This window comes from Lampetra planeri, chromosome 29 (assembly GCF_965212315.1).
Source record: "Lampetra planeri chromosome 29, kcLamPlan1.2.h2, whole genome shotgun sequence".
Lineage (NCBI taxonomy): Eukaryota > Metazoa > Chordata > Hyperoartia > Petromyzontiformes > Petromyzontidae > Lampetra > Lampetra planeri.
The window spans coordinates 6,608,267-6,620,720 of NC_136135.1; the positions used below are offsets into that span (position 1 = coordinate 6,608,267).

General features: G+C 47.8%; 1 protein-coding gene across 2 annotated transcripts in view; it reads left to right on the forward strand.

Annotated features, from left to right (window-relative positions):
• Positions 1–12,454, forward strand: part of LOC144728630 (uncharacterized) — a 36,909-nt gene that overhangs the window by 1,345 nt on the left and 23,110 nt on the right. The window contains exon 1 of one of the 2 annotated variants that reach the window (XM_078608190.1): positions 5,353–5,485. The exons of the other annotated variant lie outside the window; for it this stretch is intronic. The gene's annotated coding sequence lies outside the window, so the exon portion shown is untranslated. Of the gene's footprint in view, positions 1–5,352; positions 5,486–12,454 lie in introns of those variants that run through there. 2 annotated transcript variants of the gene reach the window in all.

Sequence of the window (12,454 nt, forward strand, 5' to 3'; positions counted from 1 at the left end):
AACCATGGTAACCCGAGTCCAATATTTATCAACGCACATCATCCACCATCATCACTTCTCGGGCGGTAAAATAACTACCAAAAAGTACCCTCGCAAAATACCGCTCGCCTCCTTTATTGAATCGTGTTCATCCTGACCCAACTTCAGTCATCATCCCCTGGGCATACATGCGTGCATGCATGCTCTGATGTGTTTTCCTGTAAACAAATGTTAATAATGTGTTTAGCCTTGTTTATCTTGAGCCCAAATCTCGTGCTCCGCAAACAAAGCTTGGTGGGCCTTGAGTGGGACGAGTCGCCTGGTCGGCATGATGACCTAATGGTCGACTGAGAAGCGGCCAAGGTAGAGAACGTTTCCACCGAGGTGGAGGATTTGTTCGTGTGCGGGATCGAGATTCGTTGCGGTATCGTGAAACCACGAAATGTGGTTGTCTTCATCCAGCAGTGAGCGCCACCCGAGGTGAAGAGGCAGCATGGGGCATGCGGTTAATTTGTGATGTCCTACTGGCTACTGTTCCTCGTCATGGGAATGTGGAATTTCCACCGCCCCATGTGCATATTAGGACACGTGGATGTGGTGTTTTCAATCTATGTAGACACTTGACGAGCAGGTGAGAAGCGCTCCCTCGTGATTGTGCGTGTCCAAACGCACCGGTTCCGTCCGTGTAACGGTCGCTTCTTACGCTCGCGATGCACACTTCGAAATTTTTTTTGTGCGCATGAATCCATCGCTGTAGTTGGTGCGACTCGGGGAGGTGGGTGGTTCAAGACCGCTTCAGATTTCACTGGCCACTTGTATGAATGAACCTGGTTCTTTTGGTAAAGCTTCAAATCAAGATTGTATGAACCTTTTGATTTGGAATCAAACGCCGGTAGGTGGGTTCAGAGCGGGTGCAACGCCGTCTAATTATAAATTGTGTAATAATTGTTTGTGGACGCTGCAATGCCTGTTGCTTGTGCGCAAATACTGGATCCCCCCTGCGCCCCATGACCTGTCAAAGAGTGCTTTATGCGTGCAGCAGCTGAGGACGTGCGCGCGTGTGGCACTGGCTGTCGGCGCCAGCGCTCACACTTTGTGCCCCTTGCAAGTGCTGGTGGACGGCGGTAAACCGGCCGCCGGTGCTGGAGGAGGCGACGACCTCGTCGCCGTGAATGTGCCCGACATCCGCAGGCCCTAAGCGGCGTCAAGCCCCTGGATGGGCAGCGCTTCGCTCGCTCACTCGAGCGATCGATGAATGTGCACAACAGTTTTTTTTTTTGCCATGGGGCTTGTGGGGCTACATCGAGGGCAGCGGCCATGTCCGTTGTTGTGATAAGCTTCAAGTCCAATTTTTTCCCACCTTTTTGACTGGCGTGGTGACGTATGGTCAAATGGGTCTCGTGATCCGCATGGCTTTTGGGGAGGGCCCCCCTCGTAATTTCCTCGCCAATGTTATTATTGAGTCGGCCAATCGGGCAAACCCTTAAGTATTTTTATATACCGTACAGTACATGGCCATTTACCATGTCTGGCCTTCCCTGGTGCACTGCGGTCTCCAATTACGTTGCTGAATTAACTTGAATCTGCGTCTTCGTTAGAGCCGTGTCAAGCACAGTGGGCCGGTGGGTGGACGGCTCATGTCGTCGTCGTGCTTGATTTTTGCCCCCCCCCCCCCCCCCCCCCCCCAATTTTATAGTAATTTTATTTAACGTGAAATATATATATATAGTTTTGTTGACGAATATTTTCGTCGGCGAAATTGACTCCGTCGTGTTCTTGCCAAGCCACTGGTCGGCCAAGCAGGCGGGGATGGCATGCTTGTCCCATTGGTTTGTCTTCATCATGATGATCCGCTGTGGTCAATCCACTGCTAGATGACGGCATTCCTAAATCACCGCCACACCTCGTGGTCCTACATTGCAACAATTCACAGAGCCACATGAACAGATTTCATCGCTCAATCTTCTCCGTGGTCGTCCTGTCGGATGCATTCCATTCCCTGGCTGCTATTCTGTATTACTCTCGCCCATCGGCCTTCTCTTAGCCACGTGTCCTGCCGAAACCCACTTTTAAAACCGTTTTAATTATTTCTTTTAACCTGCTTATCTTGTATGTATCACGTGCTTTTTTTGTGCAAGGCGCTTAACTTATTTTTAAAACGGTAGACTCTATGAATGGTTTAGAGGGCGAGGGGGTACGTGTGCAAGGGCTGAGGAATGGGTGACCGATAGAGGGAACTTGGGGGTTAGAAAATGGTAAGGGGAGGGACGGAGAGAAAGTGGAGGGGCGAGGGAAGAGTAAGAGAATGGGCAATGGAGAAGAGGTGAGGCTTTGAGAGAGGAATTGAAGGAGATTTAGGAGGGTGACTGCTTCATGTACATGGGCAGTGTTGAATAGGTTTTCTCCTTTTTTCTGGCAACAAAACCGCTGTGTTAAGATGTTAACACACCAAACTGAAACTTTTTACAAGGAATCATGTCTGCATTAACCACTGCTTGTGGTCAGAATGCAAACAAAAAACATTCTGATAATATATGCATTGTCTTTGAAACTGATTGGTCCACACCAGAGACGACTTTCTTTCTCACACGGTGTTAGACCAGAGGGTGCAGACACGATTCCTTGTAAAAGGTTTAAGTTTAGTGTTTTAACATCTTAACACCTGTTTTGTTGCCAGAAAAAAGGGGAAAACCTATTCTCATTTTGGTACTGGCAAAGGAGGTCAGTCCCATGATCTATGGGCAATGTTCAGTGCTGCTTCATGTACAGGCGAGGGCAAGTTTATAGCAGGTGGAGGGGTCTGGGGATAGAGGAGGACCAGAAACGAGGTTGGCACATCTTCTATATTTACGTTATCTTTCATGGACATACATGTCTCCCTGCTGCTTTGCACACTTTTTAGGTTTTATGCATTTTTTTTCATTCGCGACCTGTGTTTTTTTTAATACAAGGTCACGAAGCAGGGAGTATGCAATGATTTTTTTAACCAAATCCTCTTTCGGCACATCGGTTTTTTGTTGCTTTTCACGACTGAGTTTCGGTTTCAGAAAGCACTTCAACCCGCTTGCGTGTGCCTATTTATTTTTACTCCTTTTAGCCACGATTTTGACCTGCCTTTTTAAAATGTCATTGTATTTCACCAAGAGCTCGATATTGCAAAGCGTAAATCCGCGACGTACGAGGAAAGCCGTAGAAACTCTGGTGTAAAAAATAAAAACATCTCTGCTCCCTGCACAATCGACAGAAAGAAGAGGGCAGGGAATGTTGGAATCACCCAGGTGGTGACCGCGAGCAGGAACCTTTACTTTTATATATAGGGGATTTAGGTGGCCATGGGTTTGATCCCAACCCTGACGTCTGTATATTTGGAGTTCGCCACTCTGTTGAGCTTCTCATTCGTGGCCAGGTCGCTTCTGAGAAAGAGCTGTATAGCTCAGTGGGCCTTACCTGGTAAAATACAAAAAAATAACAACGTAAGCGAGGGGGGGATAATTTGCGTTTGTTATCTAAATAAAGCTGGCGACGTCGGGGAGCTTTTAGAAGGGGAGGAAGGATGCTGGGAGGAAAGGTCACGAGGTGGAAAGCGGAAGGCCCGGACCGGGAGTGCTGCTCCGTGTTCTGAAATGAGGAGCAAAGCGTGCCCGGGCTGCTGGAGGGGGGACGTGAACCCCAGTACCTGCCCTTTAGCCGACACTTCAAAGAGATTGTGCACAACAAAGATCGAATTGTGGATGATTACAGTGCTTTAAAACTGAATACTGAGATGCATTAAACGACTAAAGAGGGATTAACTAAAGCGTTGTACGAGACTACCCTTGCAAGGTGTCTGTCTTGTGTAGACGAGGCCCAACAACCCCCTTGTAGATGGCCTCGTGGAGTGCTTCTCTATTGGAGGCCATTCCACTCGTAGTGGTGGTGGTGAGAATTATTGCCGCTTTAATTTGTGTTACCTCGTGAATGAAGCCCTACCCTGATCATACCAACACGCATCCAAATGGCAAAATTGTATTTACTTCAAACAGTCCGGGTGCTTCCTCCATGGCGCTCTCCCACGAGCGCGATTTCCACCTGTTTTGGGCCCTCCCCGACCTAAAGGGCACGGGAATTCCAGTCCGATGAGAAGGCAGCTGACTGCTACGTGCCCTGAAAGCGTTTTGAGCAGAGATGGGGAGAGCGTGAGACGTGCTTCCTCCTCCTCCCTCCTCCTGTGCCGCATCCTGGCACGTTGTTGCTGCAGGGCCAACAAAACTCGGACGTTGTCAACACCAAGTGAAGCCTCGTTGGTTGGAATTCCTCTTTCCTAGGAATAAGCCTCCCCATTGTCGGCGTTTGGTCATAAGTTGCGTAAGGCGGGTGGGGGGGAGATCTTGAGCAAATTTTAAGAGTGAATACCGAGATTGATGGATTTCCCAATGGTGGGGGTAGTGAAGGAAACTGACTGACCCCCCCCAGCCCCCGGGGTTCAATTCTCACTGCAGTCAAAGCACTCTGTGGGAAGCGATGGTGTGTAGCGGCTTGGCACGCTGCACTACGGAACCCGCTGAACCGTGTTTGATTCCCGATCACGGCCAACGGCAGTGACGATTGTCTGAACCGGTCGTGGGCCTCCCCCCTCGGTCGACAGTGCCTCCATCAGTGCCTCGTGCAGTTTATAAAAACATCGCGGCTGGGGAGACAAAGGCGGCCGAGCTTGGTGCTTGGGGGTCACGCGGTCGGCCCCTCGCTATAACAGCACTTTCCCCAACAGTCTGTCAACACGGGGGATCTTTGTCTTTTTTGGGGGGTTCAATTCTCATTGCAGCCAGGCACTCGTACCGCATTACCAGCCCTCTGTGTGGCGTGAGCGATCGTGGGGGGGCGGTGTTCACGAGAATCCGACGTTTGTGCCGTTGTCTTCGCCAATGAGAAACGTTTGCAAACTTGACCAATGAATCGCAAGTGCCGTAAATTGTTTATAAATGATTGGCCTTTCCTGTGAAACGACAAACTGTTCTGAAATGGACGTTAGGAATCGTTAATTGTCAATATTTTGTAAATCCACTACTGGATGTAGGCCTCCACACACGCACACCTTGCCATCGTGGGGGTTGTTGGACTGGACTTCACCCAGGACAAGAGATGTTTTGGTGACACGGCATTGGCAGCAGTGCACGAATAGCAAAACAAACCACTCATTTGTCAACACTGTGGCCTTAGAAGTAATATATATAATAGGTCATTGCCTGCAACCTTGTGTATATATTTTCCTTTTTAAGGCTACAGTGCTATTGACAAAGATGAGTTTTCTGTTATTTATGCGTCTTTGTGCTGGTTTGCAGTGGAGGGATGGCGTGCAGTACACTTGTGTTATTGTGCTCCTTGCTTGCAGTGGCTGTAGCCAAGATGCAGTTCCCCCCTGACCAGCAGCCCACGCCGTCGCCAGTCCACCAATTGTCGCTTCAAATTGCACGGACGCGCGCACACTCGCGCATTCACAAGATCAGAACGCGGACAAACGATTCACACGGTCAGAACACGCATCCACAGTTGGAACCCACACACATTCGCACGGTCCGAAGACAAAGATCCCCCTTTCTAGCCCGTAACGGGCTGTTGTTGGGGCAAGTGCTTTTAGCAAAGACCTAATGAAGGCCGTCACTGCACACGAGGGGGGGTGGGTGGCCAATGCCTAGGCCACCTTTGTCTCCCCAGTGACGATGTTCACACACTGCACCAGGGCAGTCATTTGAAGCCAAGTCGACCTAGGGAAGGAGGCCCAGGATCCGGTTCAGATAATCGTCACCGGTGTTGGCCGTGAGCGGGAATCGAACTCGGGTCGCCGGGTTCGTAGTGCTGCATTACCACGCCACACACCACGCTCGCACATTAGCGCACATTTACAGTCGGGGCGGGCACACACACACACGCACATTCATGCGGGAAGAACACGTGCACAATTCAGTCGGTAATTGCTTTGCACAGATATAAATTATGTGCATGTCGGCATGTCATTTGCCTTTGCATATCATTTGTATCGTGGCTCGTGTGTTTTCTGGGGCAGGTTGTTGGTCACAGGGTCGGCAGGAGCGCACGGCACGAGAGTGACTCAGTGTTCCAGCCACCGCGTCCTGATTTATTTTTAGTTCCGTGCAAATCTCGCCGTTAAGAGTTGTCGAGCGGCAAATTCGTCTCCTCATTATCCGCACGTTTATTTTCCCAATGATAAGTGGGGTACAAAAAAAACCACGGCTAAAAGAAATCCGTTTAAGTTGATTTTCCCGCGTCGGCATGGATGTGAGGAGTTTATCCTCGTAGTGTACTTGTGTATGGGATCTCAACTTGGTGTACTACACTGTATATCCGCCAGACTATCAGAGACTATTGCAAAATGGAAATGAGGCAATCCCAAGACAAGCACAGATATAACCCTCCGCTGATGTTAGCCATGCCTGAGAAGCAAGCCCTGGTCCGATTTTATTTAATAGTATTGTAAATTGTAATTGTATTACAGAGTCTTGGGTAGGAAATGGTAACGCGTGGCTATATACAACTGTTATTCTAGTGATGTGTGATTTTTTTTTTTCTCCATCTCCTTGCTTTCCCCCCTTTTTGGTTATTTAACAACACTACTTTGTATTCACAATACCACTTTGCAACATTGCCAACACTGCTCCAAGGGGCTTGGATTTTTTGTTTTCTTTAGCCGATTCACCCTCCGTTCTGCACGGCGGCGTGAACGACCCACAGGGGACGTCTGGAGGCAATGGCAGAATGCAGTGCAGAAAGTAGGGCCCCGCAAGCCTATTGCTGCAAGAGTATACGTGTGTGTGTGTCTCGTCTGGCCCAAACGCCACCAAGCAGAATTTCCATTGGTTGGGCGGTGGGATAAATCTTTTGAAATTGGGCTTTCCTAAGGGGGTGAGCATTTTCTTTTCAATACAGAATCGTGAACCAGGATTACTGTCGGGCATTTTCAATCTTGCTAATAAATAACGGCACGGAGGAAAATTAATGTGTGACTATATACTCTTAGTTATTTCGGTAAAGTCACGTAGGTAAAAATTAAATTAAAATTAATAAAAAATAAAAACAATAAAATCACGACGTTTCGGAGGCAACACAAGCTTCCGTGTTCAGGTGAAACTGTCACAGCAAAAAATCTGTATGAAGTGGAGAGCTTTTTTTGCTGTGACAGTTTCACCTGAAGACGGAAGCTTGTGTTGCCTCCGAAACGTCGTGATTTTATTGTTTATGTTTTATTAATTTTAATTTCATTTTTACCTACGTGACTTTACCGAAAGAGCTAAGAATGTGAATCCTTTCAGTCACGAAAGCTTCAAATCTAGAATGTGTGACTGACGTGCATGGACATGAAACGGTGTTGCCATTAAACCGTGACATGTTGCACGCACCTCGCTAAAAGGGGGGAGGCGTTTTGGCAGGTAAAACACAACATGATTTTACTAAACGGACAAGTACTGTAGTCATTAAAAACTGCTTATTTGCGGACCTGATTAATGGCAAAACCCCATACAAGGCGCTGCTTTGGGAGAGGAATGCTCTCTCCGCTGGTTCCCAGTCCTCCTCCCGCGTAATATGCTTATGTTTTCTTTCTATGCTTTTATTTGTTTATGTTCGTTTTAATTTCCTCTTCGAGGTCGGCTGAACGCGTAGAGGCTTGCGAGCGCCTCGAAGGCTATGGGAAACAGTCGCTGGCTGTTTGGAGATTTTACTTTTTCGTTTAATGAAAATATGTCAACTAAAACTTAACCTTTTTTTTACCAGGTAAGGTCCACTTGAGCTTTGCAGATCTTTTTCAGAAGTAACCCTGGCTATGACAGCTCGACAAAGTGGCTTCTGTCATGTGGCAATTTATAGCAGCCAAATGCTCAATGTCGTGATGTGGATTCTAAATGTGGAGGGGGGGGGGAGAATCTGAGGACCCAAAGAAAAATACACGACCACGGAGAGAACGTGCAAACTCCAAATATACAGGCGTCGTCGGGGTTGGGATCAAACCCACAACCTCCTTGTATATACCGGGCAAGCGATTTAATATCTCACCATGGCTTTGCCCCCAATATATGTATTTAATTACAAACGTAACGGGTATGCAGGTGTGTGGAACTACCAAGGCAAAAATACAACAAGGGCTCAACATGAACAAAATGGCAAAATGATAATGTCGTTAATACCTTTTTTTTCACTGACCGATCTCAATATTTTGAATGTGCTGTGACGTAGCATAGAATCTATAGCATTGTCCACAGTTCATGTTTAGCTTAAATTCTGGACGGCCAGCGCTATACTGCTCTTGATAAACACATTACTGTGGGCCCAGTATAATGATGGCCTTAATTGTGTGGCCTAATTAAGGGAAGAACTTGAGTGATTTGCTCTCTGCACTCCAGCAACCCGAGTTTGATTTGCTGGTTTATTCAGGATGATGTTTCTGTTGCGCATCGTCGCTTTACGATGTTCTCTTCATATTTAGTTTGTTGCGGTTGCACCCGACTCAAGAGCCGCATGTCTCACAGGGCTATACCTAATAAATGCAACTTGAATCTTTCTTTGCTTTCCATGGCTAACCCATCACTCGTGATATCGGAACTGGTCCCGAGCCCATCTTCACCAACTGGTACAACGGTGTGGCATTGAATAAAAACGGTCACCGCATCCCGCGCTTTCAAATGCGCTTTTGCGGCTGTCTGGAACGCTATTCCGATATTAGGAAGTCGCTGGGGCTGTACACTTTAAAAAAATATATATTTTCGATTGAAAACCAGTTTCTTTTGGAACCGCTTTTTGCATTTATTTCTCCCCCCACCAATTTGGCATGGTTAACTATATTGTGCGCAAGAAGTTCAGCACGCACAGATACGAACAACCCCTACGGAAAGGCCTTCATGAGCAATGGATTGGCAAAGAGGGGGGGGGTGCTATTACCCTTGGTTGTAATTAAAGTACGACGTGTCCACGCTTTTCATCATGAACACATCTCGTTTGAAATGCAAATTAATTCCATAGAAAGATCCCAGTGGCCCTCACTCTCGCATGGCCGTGCATCTTTACGGATAAACGCGCGTAGGCAGGACATTTCTGTGTTTCTACTTCTAATTAAAACAAGCTTTTTATTTTTTTTTGGGGGGGGTGGGGTCGCATCGGCAGCTTTCCGGACCAATATTGTCGCGCTGAAAACCGAAACGTCCAGAGATTGCACGCTCGCGTGAACAACATGCATGACGATGCTTGTTCGGGAAAGCCAATGGGGCTGATGAACAAAATATTTCTTAAATATTTGTTTCTTTTGACACGTGCAGACATTAAAACAAGAGTTCTGCGCCGTATAATTTGCTCTTACCCCAAGCCCGTCAACGGCTGCCTGCGTTGTTGTAGGCTTTTCCGATTGCAGATTGCCCCCCCCACCCTCCTCTTATCACGCCTGGGCTTTGTGTTCGCATCACAATCAACCTCAAGTGCTTTATGTTTGAGCAAAGGGGGGGGGAGTGGGGTCTTGTGGCAGGGAATCCTAATGTTTGGTGGGAGTAGTTGGATTTACAATCGCGCAGTATTGTAATCATCGTCGGTGTCCCACCACTGGGTCCAGCAACACACAATGGATAACACCACCACCCCACCACCGTGGTGATAAAATTCCGTGCAGTGCCACCTAAATACCCCTTCTCGCATTCATCTCTCTGCCCCCTCCCCCCTCCACCTTGCCTTCGTCTGACGAGGCGATGGTGCAACGGGTGTCTGCGTCTGAATTTCCCAATCCCAGCTGTGCGTTGAGGCGGCCCTTTCTCTTACTCCATCGCTAGCCTGGCCTCATTGGTTTCTGCGTGTGTGTGTGTACACGCGTGAGAATTCTTATCCTTCGATTTAAAGCTCTCGTGACTGCAGGGATTCAGCTTCTTGGTTCTTTTGGTAAAGTCACGTAATGGGGAAATAATAAAATAATAAAAATATAACCTAATCAAATGAGGACCGCTGCTTGCGTTGTGGCCGAAACGTCGTGAGAATTATTTTATTATGTTTTATTTTTATTATTTTATTTCCCTTTTACTTGACTTTACAGAGAACCAAGAAGATGAATTATGATCCTATTATCTCTGTTTTGCTCTTATCCACGGAGGGGGGCGCGGGTGAGGAAAAAACACGTAGGTTAATTGCGGATAATACAGGTAGGAACAACAGGTTCCACACTGCCCACCAGGGATTATTTGTCTGTCTGTCGTGCATATTAATATTTGTCTGTCGTGCACGAATGCGCTGTCCAACCAAGTTCCTACCTGCCCACTCCAAATAAACATGTTTTTTAGGATGTTGGTTAGCGGACCCTACCAAGGTCCTGTGGACGATGGTACGAGTCGCTTTAAATAGTGTCGCTGACCAGAGCGCTCCATTGCACAGGATCCACACCAAATGAAATGTAGTTAAATGTATTTTAGATGTGCGGTTCATGTTGACACAGACGTGCTGCTTGCGGGGGGGGGGGTAAACCTTGGCTTGATAATCACGGTGGCTGTAATGGATCTACCTTATTTTTTTGCAAAGCAACATGCAGGGTGGGGGTATCTATCAAACGGGTGGCTGATCCATGATGTGGGGGGGTCTATGGGGGCGATGCCCCCCCCCTCCGCCCACCTCCTGTGAGACAGAAAAAGCTTGACGTTCCGGAACCCCCCCCCCCCCCCCCGGGATGTTTCTAGATCTGCTTCTGGATTCGTGTCGTATCAAAAACACAATTGGCAGCGGCTTGCACCACGCGGCATGCACCACGCGCCATGCACGCATTTGTGCGAGTCGTCGTCTGTGCAGCGGAGCGCCGGGCGGCTAAAACACCGCAAGTGGACACGGTGGGGGGTGGGGGGAAGTGACATCGGTGGTGCATCGGCCACTCGTCACGGTTGGTCAACCCATTGCACATGGGTCCGACCTGTGAGCAGGCGTTCGACACTTCACGTGGCCTTAAGTGCACACAGCCTGGCACAAGCGTCGTAGTGACGTCGCCGCCACCGAGTGGCAAATGTCGGTTGTTGTTGTTGTGCACCGGTGGAGATGGATAGAGCGCTGTGTGCACCCAGGCCTTGGCTCAAGCGATCCGGCTCAAAGCTGCGCTTGACTTGAGCCAGCTCTGAGCACGGTGCCAGCCATGCTCAGGGTTTCCATGATCCAAGCTATGGAAGGGCCACTCACTCGGCTTTTGGAAGTGGCAGAATGGCTCATGACAGAGCCAGGCCGTGACCCCGAGGACTAAGAGTACGGCCCCAAAGAGTACGACGAACGCCGCTCATCCAGTGTGCATTGTCCAGGCCACTGCACGTGGATGGAAATCCACAGGGTCTTCTAAACATCGTGAAATTCCAAAGCCAATCATCCTGTATTTACCCATGGCCTGCGTCAGCAAGTGTCCTTGTAGGGGTCCGTTCCCTTCGCAAGCCGAGATCATGACCATACATTTGGGTGGTGTTGAGACCGCTTTTTTGCCTGGTGGAGTAGAGTGACTTACTATCCTCCAGCAAATTTCACTTTTTAAATGTTTTGAGTACCGCGTTGCATTATAATTAATTAGTAATGTTGAACCGTACTAACGTAAGTTTAGGATTGCAATAAATTAAGACGCACTTTAAATATGTCTAACATGCCGGTGCAATTATTTTAATTGTACATTTCTCGAGACGTTTTTATTGCCCTTTTTAAGTGTAAACATCTGGTTTTAAAACTAAAAAGAAATGGAGTGCTGTTGCATCGCCAGTGGTGCAGAAGCACAAAAAACCAACCTATACACGTTTTGTCAACACTGCCGCCCTTAAAAGAAGGAAAAAAAATGTAGAGCAATCGGTGACGTTTCAGGCAAATGGCCCTTCATAGCAGGGGATGGAGTCCAGAGAGATTGAGTGAAATAAGTGGGAGACTGAATTGTACAGTATACAGCATGGGGGGCCCTGGTGATTATTAAAAATGAAATTCCTAATCGGTGCCCCATGGTGTTACCGAATGGTGCCCGCTCTGACTGTTTGGTGCAAATTATAATTATTATTGGTCGGTCTCTCTCTTTGTGCCCCCCCCCCCCCGTCTCTATTGTGAAGAAGGGTCCCATCGCTTTGTGGGAACTGATTTTTTTTGTGTTTTGGTTTGTCCTCCTGCCGCACCATTTCTTTGTACGGTGCGAAATAAGTTAAACATACACGCATATGCATTGCCAGAAACGTCACCTATTGCAGTGGTTTTTTTCCTCCGTTGGCACTTGATGAATGCGAGTTGTTGAACATATTTTCGGTGGGCTTAATGTATTTATTTTTGCCGTATAAGGAGCACGGCTGAGGTGATGGAGAAGGTTTTCACTCGAGTGCACCGCATGCAATGCGTCTCCTGTGTTTAAGGAATTGCGTCATTTCAGTTTACAATTATTCTAATATAAACTGTGCACGTCTGTTTTTGAAATGGAGCCATCATTATTCCACACGCAATGTATAGGGTTTTTGCGTACAGT